This window comes from Nicotiana tabacum, chromosome 23, assembly GCF_000715075.1.
Source record: "Nicotiana tabacum cultivar K326 chromosome 23, ASM71507v2, whole genome shotgun sequence".
Classification (NCBI taxonomy): domain Eukaryota; kingdom Viridiplantae; phylum Streptophyta; class Magnoliopsida; order Solanales; family Solanaceae; genus Nicotiana; species Nicotiana tabacum.
In genome coordinates, this window is record NC_134102.1 from 106,383,055 (window position 1) to 106,395,206 (window position 12,152).

Here is a 12,152-nt window from a genome sequence, read left to right on the forward strand (position 1 = left end):
GAAGTAAGAAGCTTGAGGTTATGAAAGAGGGACTTTATTAGATTAGGGATGTTTCGATAGACAAAAACATTGGATATAAGGAAACTCGCCACCAAGAAAGTTTAGTGCACAAGAAATTAACTAAAACATTGGGCCACTCGTCGCGATGTGTGTTCATACTTCTTCTTTATTATCTTTATGGCAGCATATGGGATATTGAAGTTGAAGTTTGTGGAGGGCTTTATGCAATTGGTCGCGGGGACAAGTTCCGTCTATGCACGGGAAAGATCTTAACATCCAATGAGCAGAATATACTGCAGAGTGGGGTAAAGCAGCTAAGCAGAGTTCTGGGGCTTTTCAAGTTTGTATGGGAAACGGCAGGAATGAAAGGCGACCTAGAAGTACAAGGCCATTTGTGGTGCATTGGTGCGGAGAATAAGTCATTTACCTATAGAAACAATCTGTTCTTGTTGCATTCTATTAGTTGCTAATGCAAGACTTTTCTCTGACAATGAGAACTAGAAAGGTTCCACCAGAGGATGATGTATTCAGCAATGAATGTGTATCGTAGGTTAGCATGTAATCAACTATTTGCTGTCATATCATTTTCAGTTTGTTATGATGGGGGAACTTTATGTCTGAGCTACAAGACAATCATCACTTCATTAGTTTGTTACAAATGGTCTAGTCAGATGCTAAATTTCATAGACTGATTTTGCTATTTAAAGTGTAACCAATTGTAGTGGACTTGCCTTAAATTTATGATGTTATAGGACAATTATATGTTAGCCTTTTTGTCTTCAACTTGCATAGGTTGGATCAATCCTATCTTGAAAAAGGTCAATATGAGAAAATGACAGAGAGAAAGGACTTGCCGCCATATTACACCAAGTTTTAGTAACTTAGTGATGCTGCTCAATGCTGAGCTCCTTCAACTTAGCTGGTGATCTTTCACTTGCTACTCGTCTACCCCATTTATATATTTGAGGTTTGGAAAAATATGTTGAATCTCAGGTTGCTCTACAAGCTTGAAAAGATGATGCGATTGGGTACGTTAATGATGTACAGTAAATAAATGGTAGGATGTGATCGCGATGGATGTTATAGTGTCTTATCTGATGTAAATAGTGGGTGCTAAAGTTATCTTGGTTCAGAATTTCAAATCAATGCTGGTTTTCATCGTTCAACAGTCAACTAAACCATTTATTTGACGCGATATCCCCTATTGATATTAAAATTCTTAAAGAACGGCATTCTACTATGTGGAATCTCAACCTAACTATAAAACAGAACTAGGCAAAGCATCAACCGATATTATCCTGAAATATGCAATTTTTGAAAGCAACGAAACTGCACTCCACCATCTGAATACATAATACTTGGCCACTTATTATTACCTCTTTCTGACTTAAACTATTAATAACAAGTCTCCAAAATATGATTTTATTTTAAGATTGTAGCTAGTTACATTCTATAATTTAGGAATTAAGTTCTGACTTTTTTTTGTAAAAAGTCAAAATTTAGATAAGAGAAAAAAGAAAATTGACTCCTATATACCACGGAAGAGAGCAGATCGATTTACTATAATTCCTAAGTAGAATTGTGTGAAATTAGACGTCACATCCAATAACGTAATACTCATCACCATATGATGTGGTGCAGCGAATGGGGTTGCTCTTCCCTTAACCAGAGGTCTCGGTTTCGAGCCCTGGGTATGGAAAAATTATTGGTAGGGAGCGCTTCCTCTCGAATGGGGCCCTAGTCGGTGCGAATCCGGATATAGTAAGGCTCCAATACGGATGCCGGACATCGGATGGGAAAACCAAAATAAAATAAAATAAAGTCTTAATAAAATAAAACCAGAACTTCCTCGGTGATATCTGTTTTATATACAAAACCGGTGGGGGTGGCTTAATTACTACCCTCACTTTCGAGTGGTATTCACCTCTTCCTTTCGCTCCATGGCTCAGTTTAGTTTATTGTAATAGATGCTCACAAGCCGATCGATAAAATGCGGCAAAAGAATGTTCTGTTACTAAATACCTAGATTCTCCAGTGAACTGGCAAAATCAAATGCCGTACTAAGAAAGGTCGATTCTTTAAACGCAAGTCTGGTTTTCGCTGACGCTCCCAATGCAAAAACGTTGATCGCGTGACGCTGAGCAATGCAAATTATAGAAGATATTTTGATGAAGAATTGGGTAGGAGCCGCGCGAACGCAGGCCCCCGCTACCACAAATTATGACGTAGGCTACACCACTTGGGCCGACCTTAGGCGGGCACCCCTCCAAAGTGCAATGGAAGTCACCAGCCTAGGCCATGGGTCTTATTGATCGCCCATTGACCCCGTCCAGGTAAGTATGTTTCATTCCGCTCCTTGCTATGATCCTCAGCTTTGTTTGTTTCAGCCGATGAGGGACATATTGCGTTTATTGTCCACTTTTTGGTAAGCAAAGTAAGAGAGCCATCTCTTTCTGCTTGTTTTCCCCTTACTTTCGTTTCTTTTTCATTTATAGCAACAACAACTCAGTATAATATCACTAGTTTTCATTTATAGCAACAGATTTTTTTGAATCTCTTAAAAGTAAAATACCAAAAACCATCTTTTGGATTAAGGGTGTTGTTTAGAACCTAAAGTTAGCAAGAATGACAAAAACGTGTGATTAAACTTACTGGGAGAAAATAATGTGCACCCCCTGCTGCCGGTAATCCAATTAATATGCTTTTGGAGTTAATTAATAATTACCATAACAAAATGGATCAATCTTAAACATAGGTCAGTGACCAATACTTTGTCATGGAAAAGACTCTAAAAGAGGATGATACATTTGTTCTCAGTAGGATATTCAGTTTCTAGAAGAAAGGGTTTCAGTTTAACAAGTGAAGTTCGTCAACATAGAAAGAGCCACAGATCCTTCCACTTTGTTCTTCTACTTGAATATATCCCTATAAAACATCAAATTTATGCCACTAAGTGCAGCGCGCACACGGTATTCTTTAGTAAAAGGCGAAAGAATAGTTCGCTTTGTGCTCACTGCGTGGCTGCGTGAGTTCTTCACTTGCCAGTGGTTCCCTTTTTATATTGGAACAAAGTCTGGATTTACTCTTTCCTTTCGATGTGGTACGCACATCACTCTTTTTTCCCTTAAGGCTTCAAAGTATGTTTCTCTCTGCTTTTCTTCTTCTTGTTCTTCTCCTTCTTCACCAGTCCTGCAATTACTATATGGTTGGAATTTACAAGTTTTTCAAAATAAAAACAACTTTTGCGGTTCTGCATGATTTGTAATCTACCTAAAGTGTATTTGATAACTATTTAAGTTGTAACCAATTGTAGTGGACTTGCCTAAAGTGTATGATGTTATAGGATAATTATTTGTTAAATATTCCTCCTTTTTGTCTTCAACTTGCACAGGTTGGATCAATCCTATCTTGAAAAAGGTCAATATGAGAAAATGACTGAGAGAAAGGACTTGCCGCCATATTACACCAAGTTTTAGTAACTTAGTGATGCTGCTCAATGTTGAGCTCCTTGAACTTAGCTGGTGATATTTTACTTGCTCCTTGTGATGAGGACTCACTTATCTACCCATTTTTATATTTGAGGTTTGGAAAAATATGATGAATCTCAGGCTGCTCCACAAGCTTGAAAAGATGATGTGATGGGGTTTGCTAATGATGTTTACAGTGAATAAAGGTTCAACACTACAGTATAATTTGGACCAAGTTAATGGCCTTCAAAGGCGGATACAGAATTTACGGTTCAATCTTTAAGGTTTTTAGTATTGAACCATTATGTTTTTAAAATTATGGATTCATATCTACTATTTGTTGCAATTTTAGTGAATTTTTACACATAAATTTATGCTCCCCATCGAAAGTACTAGGTTCAGAATAACCCGATGCTCAAACACTGCATCCGCCCCCCTGATTGCCTCTACCAGGTTGGAAGATCCTGGCCACAATCAATGGTAGGATGTCCCCTTTTGATATCAAAATTCTTGAAGAACGGCATTCTGCTATGTGGAATCTCAGCCTAAGCATAAAACAGAACGGCTTTTATATTTGTCAATTTTGGTCATTCTCACAAGGAGAACCCAATGGTTAATTTCCTAGACTAGGCAAAGCATCTATCAATGTTATCCTGAAATATGCAAATTTTGAAAGCAGTGGCACTGCACTCCACCATCTGATTACTTGGCCACTTATTATTACCTCTTTCTGAGTTATATTATTAGTGACAAGTCTCCAAAAATGGTTTTATTTTAAGATTGAAGCTAGTTACATTCTAATAATTCAGGAAATAAGGTCTGACTTCCTTTGTAAAAAGTCACAATTTAGACAAGACAAAGAAGAAAATTGATCCTATATAACCACGAAAGAGAGCAGATTGATTTACTATAATTTCTAAGTAGAATTGTGTGAGATTAGACGTCACATACGATAACGTCATACTCTCTTATTCATGGAAAAGAGTAGTCTTACTTTTAAAATGTTACAAAAATCAACACTATGTCCTTTTAACAGTAGTAAATAATTTATATTTTCAATTTTTTTTATCTTGCTGAAGCTGGAATTGAGAGTAAAATAATGAATGTTACCCTCTCTTTCGAATGGAATTCACCTCTTCCTTTCCCTCAGCCAAACCTTTTAAGGCTTGAAATGTTTTGGCCATCCTCATTCCTTCTTCGGTCCCTGGTTCAGTTTAACTCACAAGCAGTGCCAAATGTGGGAAAAAATGATCCCTTTGTTTTCCGATGGAATCTGGGCCATTCAAAATAATAAAAGCAATAGCTTGAGCCAAAAAAGTTTAGTTGAAGAATTGGATATGGGCCGCGCGAACGCAGGCCCCCACTGCCACAAATTATGACGTAGCCTCAACCACTTGAGCAAACCTTAGGCGAACACCCCTCCAAAGTGCAATGGAAATCACCAACCTAGGCCATGAGTCTTATTGATCACCCATTGACCCAGTCCAGGCAAGTATGTTTCAATGTAACTCCTTGCTATGGTTTTATACACCTCCTGATCCTCAGTTTTCTTTGTGTCAGCCGATGAGGGACATTTTGCGTTTATTTTCCCCTATTTGGTCAGAAAAGTAAAAGTAAGCCATCCACTTTCTGCTTGTTTTCCCCTTGCTTTCTTTTCTTTTCCATTTATAGCATGCTTGATACATAAAAAAAACAGATTTAAGAGTAAAATACCAAAATTTCTCCTGAAACCTAATATGAGCAAATCATCTTTTGGATTAAGGGTGTTGTTTAGTACCTGAGGTCATTCTAAATGTATGATTACTGCAAAGTTGCTGAATTTACAGGGGGGAAGTAATGTGCAACACTGCAACCCTTGCTGCTGCCGGGGCGGATTTAGTGGGGCGGAAGGGAGTTCACTCGAACCCTTCGCCGGAAAATTACATTGTATATCTAAGGTGAAATTCGGTTTGTGCATCTATATATTATATTTTGAATCCCCTTGACATAGCCCAAAAGCGTAGCTTAGTGATCAAGGGTGTTCAAAATCTTTGTGAGGTCAATGGTTCAATTACCATTGGCGACATTTTGTTTTAATTTCTTAACTTTTTCTTGTTTGAACCCTCTTAGCAGAAATTCTGCCTTCGCCATGACTTGCTAGGTAATCCAATATTTTGCTTTCGGAGTTAATTCATAATTACCATAACAAAAAGGATCAATCTTAACCGTAGGTCTCTAAAGAGGATAGCATATTTTCCTCAGATTGTATGACATCCAGTTTCCAGAAGAAAAAAGTTCAGTTTAATAAGTGATGTTCATTTCCATTCTCAAAAAATAACTTAGGAAGAGCCCCAAATTTATTCCACTTAGTTCTTCAACTAGTATGCCTATAAAACATCTCATTAAAGGTTACAAACTAGAATTGTACGGGGAACAAGATATGGCACAAATCCATTCCCTTCAAACAATCTTTCATGTGTTGGAGGGTCTTCTTTGGTAGAATGTCACGACCCAATTTCACCTATAGGACGTGATGGCGTCCAACACTTAAAGCTAGGCAAGCCAACTAGTAATTTAAACCCATATTCAATTCTTTAAAAATTAACCGAGTAATTAAACTCTTCTTACTTACAAGAATTTAGACAATGTGAGAAGAATTAGTAAATTAAAATAACCAAGAACAGAATTTAAATCCAAACATTCTACTAGTGTGTGTGCCAAGATCTGGTGTCACAAGTGTATGAGCATCTAGTAGATTATACAAAAAAATTATAAAAACTGTCTGAAATGAAATAGACAAAATAAAACTCTCAGAAGAGGCACTAGTTGCTGCAGAACGGCTCAGAAAGCAGCTCGCTACTAAGCCTCTGGATAACACTGGTGCGCGCCGATAGGTCCAACAATAGTACCCGTCTCAGGTCCTGCACAAAAAGTGCAGCAAGCGTAGCATGAGTACGTAAAAAACGTGTACCCAGTAATTATCAAGCCTAATCTCGAAGAGGTAGAAACGAGATGGTCGACTTTGACACTCACTAAGGGTCAATAATAATAATAAATATAATAAATATAGAAATATTTAAATCAACATGATTCACAGAGTTAACAATAATTTTATTTAACCAACAGAAATAATTAAATTCCTTCAAATGCAACAATTCCCAATCTATTAATTAAATTCACAAGCTGCAATTAAAATATCAAGGTATCGTGTAATTATTTTTATTAGGCACGATTTCTGCCGAGGTCGTACGGCCCGATCTAGAGTGTTGTGTACACTGCCGAGGGACGTACAGCGCGATCCATAGATGCATCTATATTGCCGAGGCGTTCGGCTCGCTCCACAAGAAAGGAGGACATTTTCTTATGTACCTCCGGAAGGAGAGTATATTTATTATAAGATTAATTCGAAAGGATGAACAATTTTTTTAACAATTAATTAATTTAAGCAGAAAATTAAGTATATAGGATTTCCATCTTTTATTATCTTTCCCTAACAATTCACAATATATTTCAAATAATTTAATTAAACAAAGGATACAATTTACACACATAATTCATGCTTTGAGTCCTAAACCAACCGGACTTTAGCATAGATAGTAGCTACGTACGGACTCTCGTCATCTCGTGCGTACGTAACCCCCACATTTAGCAACAATTATTAATTTAATCATCTATGGGGTAAATTCCCCATCACAAGATTAGACAAGAGACTTACCTCAACTTGCTCCAATTTAATCCATTAGTAGGTCTTTCCTTCGATTATCCAACTCTGTATGGCTCGAATCTAGCCAAAATAATTCGATACTATCACTAAAAATTATAGGAATTAATTTCATAAGAAAATACTACATTTTTCAATAAAAATTCAAAATTAACTCAAAAATTATCTGTGGGGCCCACGTCTCGGAATTCGGCGTAAGTTACGAAATATGAACGCGCACTCAACCACGAGTCTACCCATACTAAAATTACTAAATTCCGATAATAAATCCTCAAATCTATCCAAGAGGGTTTTCAAACTTTTCCAACTTAATTCACCAATTAAATGATAAAAACAGTTATGGATTCGGGTAATTTAACCAATATTGAGTTAAGAACACTTACCCGGTTATTTTCTCTGGAAATCTCCCAAAAATCACCTCAATCCGAGCTCCGAATCGGGAAAAAATGGAAAATGGTCGGAACTTAAACTCTCTGTCCAGTGATTTCTTCTACGCGATCGCGAACTTTCTCACGCGATCGCGAAGCACAATTTTAACACTGCCAAAATTAACTCTACGCGATCGCGGAAAGTCCCATGCGATCGCGAAGCATTAAGCGCGTGTGGCCCAACTCCTCCCTCCGTTCCTCTTCGCGAACGCGGCCTTAGCCACGCGTTCGCATAGCACAGCTCGCCCCAACCTACGCAATCGCGAACTTGCCCACGCGATCGCATAGAACAAATTTCCAGCTGCCCAATTAAGCCTACACGATCGCATCCCAATTCACGCGATCGCGTAGAACAAAGTCATCTCTGCCCAAATTACCCTACGCGATCGCAGACAAACTTACGCAATCGCATATAAGGAATCAGAAGAAAAATACCAGCAGCTATCAGCAATCTCCCCAATGCCAAAAATGATCCGTTAGCCGTCCAAAACTCACCTGAGTCCCTCGGGACCTCAACCAAATATACCAACAAGTCCTAAAATATTATACGAACTTAGTCAGAACCTCAAATCACATCAAATAACGCTAAAACCACGAATCATACTTCAATTCAAGCTTAATGAAACTTAAAATTTTCAATTTCTATATTTGGTGTCGAAACCTATCAAATCAAGTCCGATTGACCTCAAATTTTGCACACAAGTCATAAATGACATAACGGAGCTATAAAAAATTTCGGAACTAGATTTCGACCCCGATATCAAAAAGTCAACACCCCGGTCAAACTTCCTAACTTAAATTCTTGTTTTAGCCATTTCAAGCCTAATTTAACTACGGACTTCCAAATAAAATTTCGAATACGCTCCTAAATCCAAAATTACCATACGGAGCTATAGGAACCGTCAAATCCTGATTCCGGGGTCATTTTCTCAAAATATTGATCGAAGACAAACTTAGCATTTTAAGGCTAACTTAAGGAACCAAGTGTTCCGATTTCAACCCAAATACTTCTGAATCCCGAACCAACTATCCCCGCAAGTCATAAATTAATAAAAGCACATACAGAGAGTTTTATTTAGGGAAACATGGTTCTAAATGTCAAAATGACCGGTTGGGTCATTACATAGAATCCCCATCAGGGAGAATATCAGTAGGTTGGATTCTCAAGAAACTGAGGGTTGTAGATGTTGTCCAACACCTGTTATGGAGACCTTGCTATTAGGGATATAGTAGATATGCCTTAGATCCAATCTCATATTTGATGATTGAAACATATTTTTGTAAACGTTATTTGATATAAAATATATATGACATTTGATATTCTTTTATCAAAGTTTATTAATTACTTGATAAATCTAATAAGGTCCTTGATTAAATTTTGAGACTTGTCATCGTGATGGAGATCATGATAATGAGAGTAAAATCTCTTACAATTTAATCTAAATTTTGTCCTTGATCGTAGGATTATTAATTTGGATATTAGTAATCCGGTTAGATCAATATTTATGTGATCGTCTTTATGTGATAAAGATTAGTTGATATCATTAACTAAATTACATATATAGATGATGCATATAGAGATATGATCATTGAACCGACTCAGTGGATAATTCTTAATGGTTAGAATTACCATAAACTGTCAATAGGATATTCTCTTGAAGAATGTGATGTAAGATCCTTTGACCTAAGATTGTCATAGTAATTGACAAGTTATTTATTGTGCTTTGATACTAGACACATATGGCCCTAGGACGATAGTTGGAAGGATATTGGGTATAATTAAATACTTGTAGAATTAGTGTTTGATCAAGATGGAATCTGTCAACTCTTGGTAATAAGTTTAAGCTTTGTGTTGTCATGAATTATAAGTGACCAAACTAAGACTTTGGCCAGGGCAATTGAATGAAAAGAAGAAAAGAGTTTCTTAGGTCATTCAATGGTTGATTATATTTGACATGCACACATAGTTGGTCGCCTATTAGGATTTGACAGTTGAACCATATCCTAGGGTGACTCAGAGCTATAAAGACAAGATAATATTAATTATTCTTCTACTGGTTCGTGAGAGTAACTTGTATACTTCATTCTATCCGACCGTTAAGGAGTGTTGCTAGACGTCATCCTTGATTAGTATATTGATATGATTAATTTACTACCGGTTTAGTATTGAACCTATGGGGTCGCACACTAACGAGTATTCTGATCTTTGTTAAGGATTAGTTAACTTATTATTTGACAATTGAATTAAAGAATTTAATTAGTCAAATAAATAAAGTTATTAGTCCAAATGAAATATTATTATATTCTTTGCTAGCACAGAGAATATAATTAATATTGTGAACAAATTGAACTTTTTTAATTTAAAATAGAAAATTAAATTATATCTCTTGGTTGAAATAAAAGATTATAAAGATTAATTTGATCAATCCAATTAAGAATTGGATTGACGTGAAAGTCAACGTCGGTTATTTTATCCCCATAAGAATGGGATTGGTAATTTTAATAATAAATAATTACTTGAAGTCCAATTTGGAATTGGACAGCATTTTCACGTCAAAGTCCTTAAGGACGTTGGTCACGTCGTTAATCCCTTTGGAAGGGAATTTGATATTTTGCAATAAAATATTATGGTAAAGTTTAATTTTGGAATTAAACTTGCACCCCAAGTAAATCATCACCCCAATCAAATAGGAAAAGGGTTTATAGGTCATCCTATATAAAGGGTGATAGAGAAAATTTGGCACATGAAGTCTTGAGAAGAAAAATCACTTTGTGAAAGTGAAAATACAATACAAAGCCAAGAGAGAAAAATACAATTACAAGAAAAAGTGTTTCTTGTTTTTTACCTTTGAGTTGAGATTTTTGAGAAAAATTTCAGCACATAGTTTTATTCAATTTATTCGCGGGTTTCATTGATCAAATAGTTGATAGCAAGGATCAGTCTCGGTGTGGATACACATGGAGTCTTCACACTATCGAAGAATTTTGAAACGAGACTCTATTCACTAGGTATGTCTCAGATCCGATCTTTGACATGTAAATAAATTTTAAACACGAAAAAATCTGCCTAGGATTGTTATTTTCTTCCGCTGCGTGTTACGGACATCTATATGCAATCCTTCAATGATATCGGAGGCATGGTTTCTCGTGTCTAAAATTTATTTATGAAATATTTTAAGATTATATTTGAATGGTTCAAACCATAATACATGTGTCTTGTGCAATAGTCAAATTGTTTGAATGCATATGGATTGATATTATTTTATTGTGAATAAAATATGTATACATATAAGTTAAACTATTGAGATAGTTCATAACTTGAATTTAAAATTTTGTATTATATACGACTGTAATCTATAATAGGTTATTAGATTCTATTGTTATTTTAATTGTTCTTAGTTCATGCGATGTTAATTAATAATAATATTCTGGCATGAATTATTTTTAAGTGATATATAAGATAAACATGTTAGAAGAATGTTGATTCGTTTGTTTATGTCACGTGCTTGTTCGTTACATAATTTTGAATTATTTATTACATGTGATGTAAATTAATTTATGACTAAGCATGTAGACAACTTGAACTAAATTCAAGTGTTATAAAAGCATTGATCATCATGTTATTAAAAGTTGGTTTAATAGCAATTCCCTCCTACTAAAATTTGAGTTCTTAAGAAATAAATATAAGATATTTTATTGTAAAGCTATCCATCAAAATAAATAATTTTATTTATTTCTTGTTTATAAGGAGCGGCCTGACAACCAGGAAACTTATAGTTCGAGAAAATGTTAAAATTATTTATTGCACTAGATGCATGGATTGGAAGAATTATTTAATTTTATACTAGACGCCTGGACTATCCGGGGAGTATAAAATTTAATAATTTCTTTGTTATCATGATGGTTGAATTCAACTATGCCAATAGGATCGACCTAACTACCAGGGGACTATTTGGCATAGACCTATATAAGAAAATTGTATGGAGATACAACTGGTAAGAATACCTATCTTTGAAATATATGTGAGAAATGACTTGACTTCCAAGGGACTCATATATATTGTTAAAGGATTACTTTACTCCACTAACAGAAATAATAATTTCTTAGACTATAATGAAGGTAAATAGTTTAAAATAATTAGTGGAAATCTTATTTAGATAAAAGTCCATGTCTTTATGATATATACAAATATGTTCTTATATTATTGCATTTTAGATTTCTCAATATGTCTGTTATATCATTGCGTGAAATACTTGAGACTAACAAGTTGGTAGGACTAAACTTTAATGACTGGTATAGAAATTTGAGAATTGTTCTTGTGCATGAAAAGCTCATTGATGTGATCGATAAGACTGCAAAGCTAGTCCCACCAGAGAATAATGTTGAAGGCACCAAGGTTTATCAGAAATACTTGGAAGAATGCCTTGTTATTAAACGTATCATTCTCGTTTCTATGAGTTCTGAACTCCAGAGGAAACATCAAAATATGGATCCAACTGCAATCATTGAATATCTTAAGAAAATGGTTGATACACAGTTGGACATTGATAACTCCCC

At 35.5% G+C, this 12,152-nt stretch overlaps 1 long non-coding RNA gene, 2 other non-coding genes and 1 pseudogene across 3 annotated transcripts; all 4 read right to left on the reverse strand.

Moving 5' to 3' along the window:
* Nucleotides 1–2,180: 2,180 nt before the first annotated feature.
* LOC142177830 (U1 spliceosomal RNA) lies at nucleotides 2,181–2,341 on the reverse strand. The gene has a single exon (XR_012706377.1). It is a non-coding gene; the product is annotated as a U1 spliceosomal RNA (small nuclear RNA).
* A 392-nt stretch (nucleotides 2,342–2,733) lies between these two features.
* Nucleotides 2,734–5,102, reverse strand: LOC142177490 (uncharacterized). Its single transcript, XR_012705960.1, has 2 exons — nucleotides 4,578–5,102; nucleotides 2,734–3,189 (listed from the first exon to the last, which is right to left on the reverse strand). It is a non-coding gene; the product is annotated as an uncharacterized LOC142177490 (long non-coding RNA).
* Nucleotides 2,914–3,023, reverse strand: LOC142177699 (U5 spliceosomal RNA; annotated as a pseudogene).
* On the reverse strand, nucleotides 4,804–4,963 carry LOC142177912 (U1 spliceosomal RNA). The gene has a single exon (XR_012706441.1). It is a non-coding gene; the product is annotated as a U1 spliceosomal RNA (small nuclear RNA).
* Nucleotides 5,103–12,152: the final 7,050 nt, after the last annotated feature.